The following is an 11,718-nucleotide window of genomic DNA, read 5'->3' as shown; positions in this document are numbered from 1 at the left end:
ATAATGCTGCGTAATTGGTAATGAAGAATTAACTTTTTTAGATAAATATTCTTTTATACAAAAGCTCTTCTTAGAGTTCGCTGATTAATATCCTTTTAGAATAGTAGGAAAATCTATGATTAATATAAACAAGGCTGTAGTGAAATGGTTGAAACAATTTCAATATGACTTCCCGTTAAAATCTTAATACCGAGAGTGAATGTGCTTCGATTATTTTACCCGTGAGCATATTCAAACATTTCACTCAAATATATATTTAGTCTGAAGGTTGATTGAGATAGGTGAGGGTAGAGCTCAGCCGTCGTTAAGCCACAGGCGTTTGTACTTTGTTTGAACGTTGAGGGTGGGGGGTCCATTTCCTTAACCTGTGCCACGCACTTCGAGAATTTATTTGGGTGAGGTGTCCTAAAGCCTTCCTTATAATTAGGATTTGAACGCTTCAATTACCAGTCAAGAGGTCCACTCAATATGCTATCACCACGCCTCACAAACTTATAAATGAGATCAGTTATCTGGCGTAAGTACCTTGGTGATTATGGAGTTCCCTATATTAGTGGTGATAAAATTATTTTCCCCTTCGAAAAATTGTTTTTATGGAGAGAAAGTAACGGAAGATATCCGTGCGCCATCAAAAGCGAGACGGGACCCAAGAGTTGATCATTTGCATCGAGTCGCACGCAACGGGGGAATGTTTCGCCAACCCGACGCCTGGGACAAATTCCATTCTTTTCTGAATTACAACCAACACAACCTCGGCCTTGATATACTGCTCTCAGTTAAAATCATTTCAAAGTCATGGACAAGGCGACAGCACAGAGTATACAGAGAGGACAAAAGCTATGTTCTCCCTTTAAATTTTGTAATGCGGAATGCGCTCGTCAGCCATGTTCTAAGCATGTTAAAAGACGCGAGTATTCAAATATACCATTCTCTGATGCGCAACCATCACGTCTAAGGCTGATTCACTGAATTTAAAATGAGGATATCTGTGTTACATTTCTCGATTTTAATCGTTATTCCCACGCCCTTCTATACTTCGGAGTTGAATCCGATTGCGGAAAGTAATATACTCTGTGGCGATAGGCCGCATTTTTATGCGGCCTGAATCCAAGAGAGAATGTAAAACTAACTTTTTAACGAGGAATTTAAAATTTGAAAAAAATGAACAATAAATATAACGTACAGTCATGCGGCTGGAAAGAACTGCATAGTCCGAGTAATACGACTCGTTCATGTGAAGCACGAATAGATAGACTTCAATAAACCACAGTCTACTGTTGACTGATAAAATTGGGTATCACCATAACAGCCATCCTCGAATATTGGTATTAAATGAAAAAGACAAATCCTCATCAAACAGAGGAGATAATTTTAGCCGTTTGTCTTCCGTAATATTTTTCCACGTTTTCCTTTCCCAATCTGCTCGACCTTAAATCACAACAGCCGAGATTATGATCCCATGTAAAATCATCACATTTGCCATTCTAAGAAAAGGTAAGCAAAAGAAGTCCATATTCACGTGGACTCTTTTACAGAAAAAAATATGAGTGAGAATTTCATATTTCTACAGAAAATTTCTTCTGTATTTGCTTAGATAGTACGTTTTTTTGACAAAATAATCGATTAATTCATGAGAAATTACTTTTTATTTTATTCTTAGTCCAAAATGAAAATCGTAATTTCTAAAACTCCCAAACTTCTGGCTAAGAGGCCAAATTAAAACAAATAATAAATGTATTTTCTCGGCCATTACATGTGTAATAGCATTTACGACAAGCATTCTTTTCATTGTCACCATGCGTTGCAATCAGGAATACAATATAGGTACAAATGGAATTCAAATGCTGCTATGCGAACTTCCAAAATACAGCTAATTTGCTTTCTCACCTTCTAACTTGAAATTCTAAAAATAATTAATAGAGCATTTTATGCTCTAGTTTTAAGCACGTATTTAACGATTACTGATAAGTTGTAAAGAGAAAATAGGGCCTTCGCAGTAGTAGTTATATATTTTGCCCTCCCATCTACGACCATGTCACCATAGCATTTAAAGGGACGTCCCCGCCACCCGTAAGCATCAGTTGTATCCCACTTCACGGCTAACTGCAAATTTTTGTAAGGATATCCACTGATTTACATGCAAAAATATTGATACCAACTTCTTGAAATTTTATAATTTATTGAAAGACACTCTTTTTTACATTTGCGTATACCTTAAAATTAAAAAAAAATTACCTCGATATTTTCTCGTACACAAATTTTATTAGGTTAATACAAGAAATATTTCATTAAAAAAGACGACATACATGTTAAGCGGGAGTGGTGCGCAGCGATGCCGACTTACAAAAAATATTGGGGGGCCCAAACCGGGGATCTTGCCCCAGGAAATTTTATAAGTAGTGAGTTTTAAGTTTTTTAAGCATTTTAGAAGAGTCATATGATCAATATTACAACTCTGATCACTCGAATCTCGATATCTGGACTCTCCGGGGAAAATCGACAAGCCTGACACATACTTTCCTCACACCCATAACGAATTTTTGATGGTGCTCGGGCCCCCTCAGGCCCCATGGAGTAGGCGCCACTGGACTGGTGCGTCCGGTGCGTCTTCTTAAGCAAAAAAGCTATGGATCGATGTGACCGCAGCAGCGCTCTCTTTTAACGTGTTCCCAAACTGAATTCGAAGGTAACCTCCTCGTGAACTCCTCCCTCCCCTATATATATGTGGTAACCTTACCGAGGTGACTACCAAAATACTTGACGGAAATACGAATTTTGTATCGGAAATTTTCATATTTTCAGTTCCCTGCATTACGAACGCGATTTCGTAATATGGCCTCGTGGCCTAACGGATAAGGCGTCGGACTTCGGATCCGAAGATTGCAGGTTCGAATCCTGCCGGGGTCGAATTATTTTTTCGCCCCAATTATTTTTTTCAGAGATAATCCTCACTCTTGGAGACTTCGTCCAAATTTATAGACGTCACCAAATTCTATTTCTTTATCAAATATACATTAGTCGTTAAGCAAATTCAATTTTTCAAGATGCTATAAAATTAAGACTCGCTTTCGCTTAAAATATAGATAATCGCCAAGCTCAACGAACCAACATTATGACCTTTTCATCTGCATAACACAACGACTAATATACTGCAATAGCAGTTCTTAAGCGAGGTTTATACGCATTACCGCGAGTCGTGTCGCTTTGATGAGGAAACCATTAAGTTTGCAAGGAATGGTAACTTTTGCTGGCATACAGAATAGTATATGTTGTACATACACCGGAACAAATGAAACAGAACCTTGTTGACAACGTGTGAGTACACAAAATGGAGGTACCTCGTATATTAAGGTACGAAGCCTGCTATACTGTGGTTGGAAGGAGATTACTTTGCTTTTCTACAAAACACACACTTTATTGCCGACTAGTTTCGGTTACACTGTACCATTTTCAAGACTAGTTTGAAAACTAGTCTTGAAAATGGTACAGTGTAACCGAAACAAGTCGGCAATAAAGTGTGTGTTTTGTAGAAAAGCAAAGTAATCTCCTTCCAACCATATAATGGAATTCTACAAATTAAAGGCCTCAACAATTCAGTGCACCTGCTATACTGAGCTACGAAGTGAAATACGTGTTAGGAAGCACTCTACAAACGTAGAAGCTAATTTAAACATAGGCTGGTAATCCTGCCCGAGTCGTATTCTTTTAGGTCCTAATTATTTTTGGTCTCCTCTGTTGAAGAAACTTGGTCCAAATTTCCAGACGTCACCACATTGGTAAAAGAGTTTCAACGCGCTACACTGCAAAATTAATTAGGTACTACCTCTATAGAGCAAAAAGTCATTTGTATTCGGTTACACAATTTTTGGCTCACTTTTATAACATTTATTATGCCGCATGGCTCTCTCATAAAACAGAAGAGAGCACTAGAATCATACTTTTAGTACTAATTACCAGGACGTGAGCCACTATATCATTGCGCATGGACATTAAGACATAACTTCAAAGAATTAATAGGAGATTCACACTTTCAGATATATCTATAAGGGTAATTGTGAAAAAATTCAAATCATCGAAAAATATTAAGGTAAATCACATAAAATGCTTACTAGAATTTTAGTTGCCGATCGCACCGATAGGGATGACAAGAAAAACAATATTATTCGCGATATTATCATTAAAATAAAATTTATCGCACGAACAGGGACTTGAACCCTGGACCCTCAGATTAAAAGTCTGATGCTCTACAAACTGAGCTACCCGGGCTCGTACGAAAATGAAATTGAGGTAGATTGAAACCACTATGTCTTGACACAATTTTTCGGCTCGTAAACCAGCAAAAACCTCCCCCACAGTGATGGTTTTCCTCTTGACTGCTTCCCCATAGCACTTACCTAAGTGAACGACAGCTGATTTAAATTTCTTACGCTAATAATGAACGCGGGCACAACCCAGGAAATACCTGCAGATTATTCATATCGCTGAGGGAAACAGAAACGAAACTTTTCGACGATATTTTCCATCATGCAAAAACCCTTGACGCCCGTACTGGAGCTATTTCCGCGATGTCTCTTAATCCAAAAACCGCTGGATAAAGTACCCCTTGTTAAGTTACTTACAGAAGGACTACTTCACCTGCATCTGCAAGGTTAACGATATATCCAAAACCCTAGCCTCAAAAATCAATCAGACCGTGCGACCCAAAACTTTTACTTTTCAATTTACGCTAAAATGATAAATTTTCTGCAAAGCAGCCGCCATTGATGCATCTTTTGTGGAACTAAAAATCAATAGAAATGTTCTATCTCTATTCCTTAGCCGCATTTTCAAGTAGACCACAAGAGGCCGCCTTTCGCCATCCTTTTTTCACAAAATTGGTTATAATTTTAAATTTTTCCTCCAAAGAACCCCCAAAAAATATTAACGAAGAACTCGGAGCCATTATCCCCACATTCCGACCCAAGCCAAACGCTATGGTTGGACGGCGATGTAAATAATACTTGCATGTTATTTGATTTCTATAAAAATTTGTTTTCTGCAAACTTTTAATACTAAATCTGGCTTTCTTATATCAAAATTTCAAGTTATTGGAACTAAAACTACGGGAATACCAAGTGCTCGAAGTTGAGCACTTAAATTTACGCGCAAATAATGAATACTTTTATGAAGAAAAATTAAGAACAGGAAATGATATGAAACCGAAGATTTATGAAGTAAATGATCCAACGTAGAAGTAAACTTTCTTTCAAATAGTTTTCGTCGCATTGAAATTGATTGCTTCGTTTAGACGATAGAGTTCTTCAAACTCGGGTGTCTTGCTTTACCTTGCAGACAGTCGGTAGATATTAATATTGCTTACCGATCCTTATTCACCTATCATGCTCTTCTATACTCATTTCTTATAAAATCAATCAGCATCCTCTGGGAGAAGAAAAGCTAATTCTTTACTTTTTAATGCATTTAATAATGTCTTTGTAAAAAACGTGTTTTTTTTTACTTTTTAGTAAATTTTTACTTGCTCTCGTATAGCATGTCCTGACATCTACCGCCAAAAGCCTATCAAGGCAGCTTGCTAGATGGTATGTAGATGTGGTGTTGCAAATCAATGCAGTATAAAATATGGATGTATTTTCGTAGTGAATGTAAAGGAAACGCCGCAGAACTGTACCAAAGCTTATGCTCATTTATCCACATTATACCAAACCGACTAGGCCCTGATCTTGATGCACGTTCCATGCCAACTTCAAATTCACCGCAAGATGCAGCCGGCATACGGATGGAGAATGGGGAAAATATATGAGAAAATAATAAATCACGCCCATCCATCATAAAACCCTGCGATCATGAAGATGCGCATAAAAATGTGACAGAAAGCACGCCTTTTTTGCCGACTTCGGTCGTCCCATACAATGGCATTACGCCTGAGAAAAGAAAGGGAAAAAGGCATTTCCTAAATCCTGGAAACACGTGTAGTAACTGAGTGCACGATTAACATCTCTATTATCATCCTCGAACCATTAACACGCGTCCCTTTCGGTCCATCTCTGAGGGGTTGGTAGCAATTGGGCTGAACCACGAGAAAAGACCTTCCCTATTGTTGAGGGAAAGCATTGTTGTAGCACAGCGACCCTTTCTTTCTATCCATCCTTTGGATGCTATATACGAGGGATGAGACAGGGATAGCATGAAGTGATTTATCAAATGACTGACCGCAAATCGACAGGAAAAATCTGACGAAACATCGAAAAAGAAATTGTTTAACGCAAGCTTTCCCGTATTACACACGCGAGAAGTTACAAAAATTAAAGCTGCTCTAACATTGTTTCACCGAGGGGAAATGTACGGAATAGCTGATGAAAACAACACGTTATGTAAGAAGCTTCTTTCTTTGCATAAATATTTCCTCCTTTGTTTAAACATTTCCTTTATTGCAATAGTACTAACCCAACCCAACACCTCATCAACAACTCCAAAACAGTAACAACCGTAACCGTAGTCAATATTACAAATGTTAGGTTTACGAATATCAACAAGAGCGTGGATGAGCTTCTACGTAATAACAACATTAAAATGGCAAAGCCCGAGATCACGTGTTGAATCTAATGGCTCTGATTGTCTGACTCGGGCGGCAGCGTTTAATTTCATATCGTATTTTTCGATCGAAAATTGTCATGATTTCAATAAAGCTCGTTTAAAAGTATTCTCTCCATTGACTGTTTTCATTTCCCATAACAATACGGAAATTGGGGTATCAACTTAAACTCTAAGATTTTGGTTATTGCTCAGCCATAGTGAATTATTTCTATTATTACTGTTTTGCTTTTAATTGCGTCGCAATGAACAGTATTTACCTTGTAATGATAAACAGTTAAGATTCATTGATCTAGAAATTTACTACATATGTTTGAATTCAAAATAAAGGACAGTTCAATAGCACGTATTATACATATCCCACTCCATTTTTGTTCAACACGATTTGCTCTTACGCTAATAAAACAAACAATATAAATACGAAGGAGATACGTAGATATCAAGTTGTGATCAGAGACAGAGGGAAAATTTGGTCCTAGAGGCATCGTATGAGAAAAGCAAACATTCTTGGCATTAAACATGATATCTCAAATAAAAATCATTTCAACTTTTCAAGGTTAAATGTAATAAATTCGTTGTGAAGCTCAATAGCTTACTAAAAATACTAAAAGAACGAATGACCAAAGAAAAAATGGCTTGACGAAGACAGTAGACCAGTTCTCGCGATCTCTGGTCACTGATCAGTGACTAGTGATGGTGACTAGTGGATAGGTATTAGCATAAATTACAAAACATCATTAAAGGAATTGCTATAAACAGAAACTAATATAGGCGAAAAGATATCACACGGCCCAGAATAGGAAATCGGTGACCTGAGCACTCAACTGTAATCCAGCTGTGAACAGTAACGGGAGTCGGAAAATTATGGTAAGCCCCATTGCTATTTATCAAAATGTATTCCGTCTGCAGATGGTAAATCCTTATTTATGCAATAAAATTAATAATGGCATAAAAGAGCTAGAATTATATCATATAATGAGGAAAATAACATGGAACTAAGGAAATTTGACCCTGTTTTCCTAATTACACAATCGCAAAAATTACAATCAAATAGATTTTGAAATATACACTGTAAAGGAATCTAATTGTCCAGCACTCAGAAAAAAAATCAATTTAAAGCATTCAATGAAAGATAGCCATCAGTGAATTTTTTCTGCTTTAAAAATCGATTACTTTACGTCAGTAAATTTAAATGTCAGCAATAAATTGAAGCAGATCTATTATTTACATTGCCGCTATTTTGATTACGGTTCATTACTTTTGGTATACGCAAAAAATAAGTTTTTACGGAATATCAAACGATCACCGATATTTTGTTCAGTCTAAAATACACCACTGAGTTACCCCATCAGTGAAATTAAATTTGTAATGACATTGTAGAAAGACCACGGACTTCGACTACTTAGGCTAAGACTTACAAGGAAAGTTAAGTTTTATCTTCTTGGCCGGGGTCGAAACCCGAGCGCATAAAATCATTACGACAAAATTGCACATAAAATTTTGTATTTGAAGTCTTTGCAGCACAGTGCTTCTGAGCGAATAAATATCGATCACTCCCAAGACATGCACTCTAACACGCGTGTTTCGTGCGTTATATTATTTATCTCTGTCCACCCTTGAGTCACATAAAAACGCAAATGTAATTTCCAGACCGTTTACCCAAACCACTTGAAAGGAAATAACGCCGTTTGAAAGGTATTTTTTTCAGACCCGCCATGCAATGCGCGCTTTAGCGTTGATTATCTTGAAAAAGCATCTTGCGGTAGCACTTTATTCAAATTCGAGGAAATGGTTCAACAACCCCCAGCTGTTCAAATAGCGGAAAGCAAGAAATTTAATCTATTAATGAGCTATAATGTCAGCTTACGAAAATTTACCATATGATCCCAAATACTGCATGTAACAAGAAATTGTGCTGGCTGTCACGCGCACGGGCGCTAAGTTATTCTCCTCAAAGATAATATTTTCCATAAAAATATCATTTGGCTCTGTCGGGATCCCGGAGATCAATTTTGATGGTAATCCCAGGATTGGATACCTTCTAATCAATAGCATTTATTTTTATTTGTTTAGTAAATTGCCCACATACTGCTTACTTGCCAGTTTACAATTAAAGAGACATAAAAAATACAAATGCATTCAAATATAATAAATTTAAATAAATAAAAATGCATTTCAGATCATTTATAATAACCTTAAAGATTCCTAAACATTTCGTCTTACAAAGGTCTTGAACACAACACCCTCAGATTTAAAACCTGATGCTCTACCCTCGTTCTTGCTCGCTAATATAAATAATTACCTGACAAAAATTGTAATGCATAGCGTTAACTTTTTTTTATACGGGAATTAATGTTCCACAGGTTTGAAAATGCAAATTATAATACTATCGTAATTGAAATGAACAGTCAAGTATGGCTACCGGTTTTCTATGTACATTTTCCTTCTTCCTTCCAGATAAAATTACAAGAATTACTGAAAAGGTTGAATAAATTTGGCTATATAATGATTATTGCGTGGCAGCTCAGGTGTAGATCGTGGGTCACGATAATTTTATGTCCTAAAAATTACGGGAGAATTACGTTTTAAATCCTTCTTAAATATGTCAAAAAAAATTGAAAAACATAAGTATTAAAAGAAAATAGAGATGGCACTTTACCACAGGTTTATTTAAAGTACAACGAGTTTCAACAGTTAGGTCAACATCAAGTACAATGTACAATAGGGTGGTTTCCTATTATTTTTTTGTTGCCTAAATCGAAAGATTATTACTACTGGAGTACGTATTTCACGCTTTTAGATTTTTAAATGACGATATCTATTTTTCGCGATTAAATGAAAAGTGAAAATTTTCAAGCGCGCGAAAACGCGACGCGTAAGTAGGAATGATGGGAAAAAAGTCCGTGTGACGCATTTCTGGTTCCCCCTCCCGCCTTGTGAGGTGACCTTGGAGAGGCTCTGAGCGCTGATACGACGCAGGATGCTAGCGGGTAGCTGAGTACCATGCTATCTGGTAGCGCTTGGCTTAAAAAATGTTTATTAATACCTTATCAAACGAAGAAAACTTTCCGACCTTAGCCAGTTTTAATAGGTTATTATTGAGACATGTTCCCCTGAGCTCTGTGCCTCTTGCATGCATTGGTAACCTCAGACGATGTATAACTCCTATCCTCTCGTGTAGAAACTAGGTCCCTGTGACGTCACGTGGAGTGGCATCGCATGGGCGCCAATCTGGCCTTTTTCAAATGAGGATAAAATTTGGCCCTTGCCATTCGTCTAAACCGGTATTTCTAAAACCAAATAATTTGTATATTATGAATACACTAATGGTGAGTAACGAATCGCAATCAATGCCTTTCGTTTTCTTCGATGAAGGAAACTACCCTATTATCAAGTATTGACCTAATGGTTGAAACGCGTCGTACTTGAAATAAACCTGAGGAAAAGTGCCATCTTTATTTTCTTTTAATACTTATAGGATGTCATTCCACTGCATTTCGCCTGCGTCTGTTACTTTTAAATTGAAAAACGTCTCTCCAGTATTAAATCAATCTTTGGAACCGTTGTGGTAAGTTAGAAATTATGGTCAGGGTTACAGCCAAGAAATAAATCATTCAAGAAGAAGAGATGGGAGGCATCGCAATATTCCACAGACTATTGTCGGTGCGGAGTTGTGTACAAAGGTGAAAAAATTAACGCAAATCTCGTTAGCGTCTGAATGCGGCCAGTTAAGAAACTACTTAACCCATAACTGCTGGCGCGGGGTGATGGTAGATCCCCAGGTTGGTAAGTTTGCTGTTTACTTCCAGGTTGATTCGGCAACATCGCATAGCTACTTATTAGCTTCAAGACTACTCCCCTCCCTCCCACCAAACTGGTTTTTGTCAGTCTATCTCACCCTTAAAAAGTGTAAACATTTTTCAAAGTGACCTGGGGACTCGGTATGTCCCCTCGCCATTAGTTGCGTTATAGATAGATACCTCGTTTTTTTGCACTGAAGTAATTACCATTGTGAAGTGAAGTGGTTTATATTACTTTATTTAGCATTTTGTTGTACTCATCTACATCTACATAATACCCTGCGAGCCACCTCTAGGGTGTTTGGCAGGGGGTGATCAATCACCAGCATGCAGCATGCATTTGGACTCCCACATGCACACCACACCGTCCAAAAAACGTCCCGTATAATAACAAACTATACTACTGTATGCTGTTAGAAATAGAATATAGAATAGAATTTCAGAAACATGCATTACGTTTTATGCATTAAGCATGCAGTATGCATGCATTAAGTTATGTCGTTGCTGAACTATGAGTTCCCAGGACCTGAATGAATAGAAAATTAAATATGATTTTACGTTTTCGCAAAAAAATCCAAAAGTTTCTTCTAAAAATATGAAATATTGAAAATATGAAAATCTAAAAATCTGCAACTGTTGAAAACAATTTAAACTTTCAAAAATGCACGGTGGTTTTGACAAAATATCAGTAGTTATTCAGAAATTAAATAAATAATTTGGGGATATTGTATGTTTCCACGCCGGTACTAATGTCTCAAAAAACCGCGCCAGTTGTAAAGGGTTCATGTCGTTTGCTTTCCAAAATTCTGTCCACTTAATGCTTCCATAGAACCGGGTATTTTCTAACTATCTTTGCCTTGTACCAAACGATATCAATCACATGCGTCACATAAAGACAACACGTAAAGCCGGCTAACATAGAAGTCTTCCTCAAATTTTCTGAAGTATGCCTCCGCTCACGTCTCACCCAAAATTGAGTTCATTCTCGCCGGGATATCAGAACTGCATAATTTGGAAAATGGAGTGTTAAGAGGTAGGCGCCTTTCGACTACTACTGGTCTCTCCATCATTGTGGGAAGATTTTCGGATGAGAAATTAAGAGAAAGGTGTTATTTCGCACTCGTCCGGCCACACCTTGAACATGAAGCGGGCAGATGGAATCCGGCGCAGAAAGGCTTAATCCGTGAACTGAATAAAGTACAAAGGAAAGCCACGCGATTCGTCAAAATCTGCTACGGGCGTACAGATAGCGTTAACCAGAGGTTAAAAAAAATTACCGTGGGAGCTGCTAGAAACTTGGAGGCTAAGCGCTAGGCTTATATTGCTT

At 37.4% G+C, this 11,718-nt stretch overlaps 2 non-coding genes across 2 annotated transcripts; one reads left to right on the top strand and one right to left on the bottom strand.

Moving 5' to 3' along the window:
- The first annotated feature begins 2,834 nt into the window (after positions 1 to 2,834).
- Positions 2,835 to 2,907, top strand: Trnar-ucg. The gene has a single exon. It is a non-coding gene; the product is annotated as a tRNA-Arg (tRNA).
- A 1,286-nt stretch (positions 2,908 to 4,193) lies between these two features.
- Trnak-uuu lies at positions 4,194 to 4,266 on the bottom strand. The gene has a single exon. It is a non-coding gene; the product is annotated as a tRNA-Lys (tRNA).
- Positions 4,267 to 11,718: the final 7,452 nt, after the last annotated feature.

The sequence above is a fragment of the Ischnura elegans genome, chromosome 8 (genome assembly GCF_921293095.1).
Source record: "Ischnura elegans chromosome 8, ioIscEleg1.1, whole genome shotgun sequence".
NCBI lineage: Eukaryota > Metazoa > Arthropoda > Insecta > Odonata > Coenagrionidae > Ischnura > Ischnura elegans.
The sequence above is the reverse complement of the archived record's forward strand: the minus strand, read 5'-3'. Positions and strand labels throughout refer to the sequence as shown.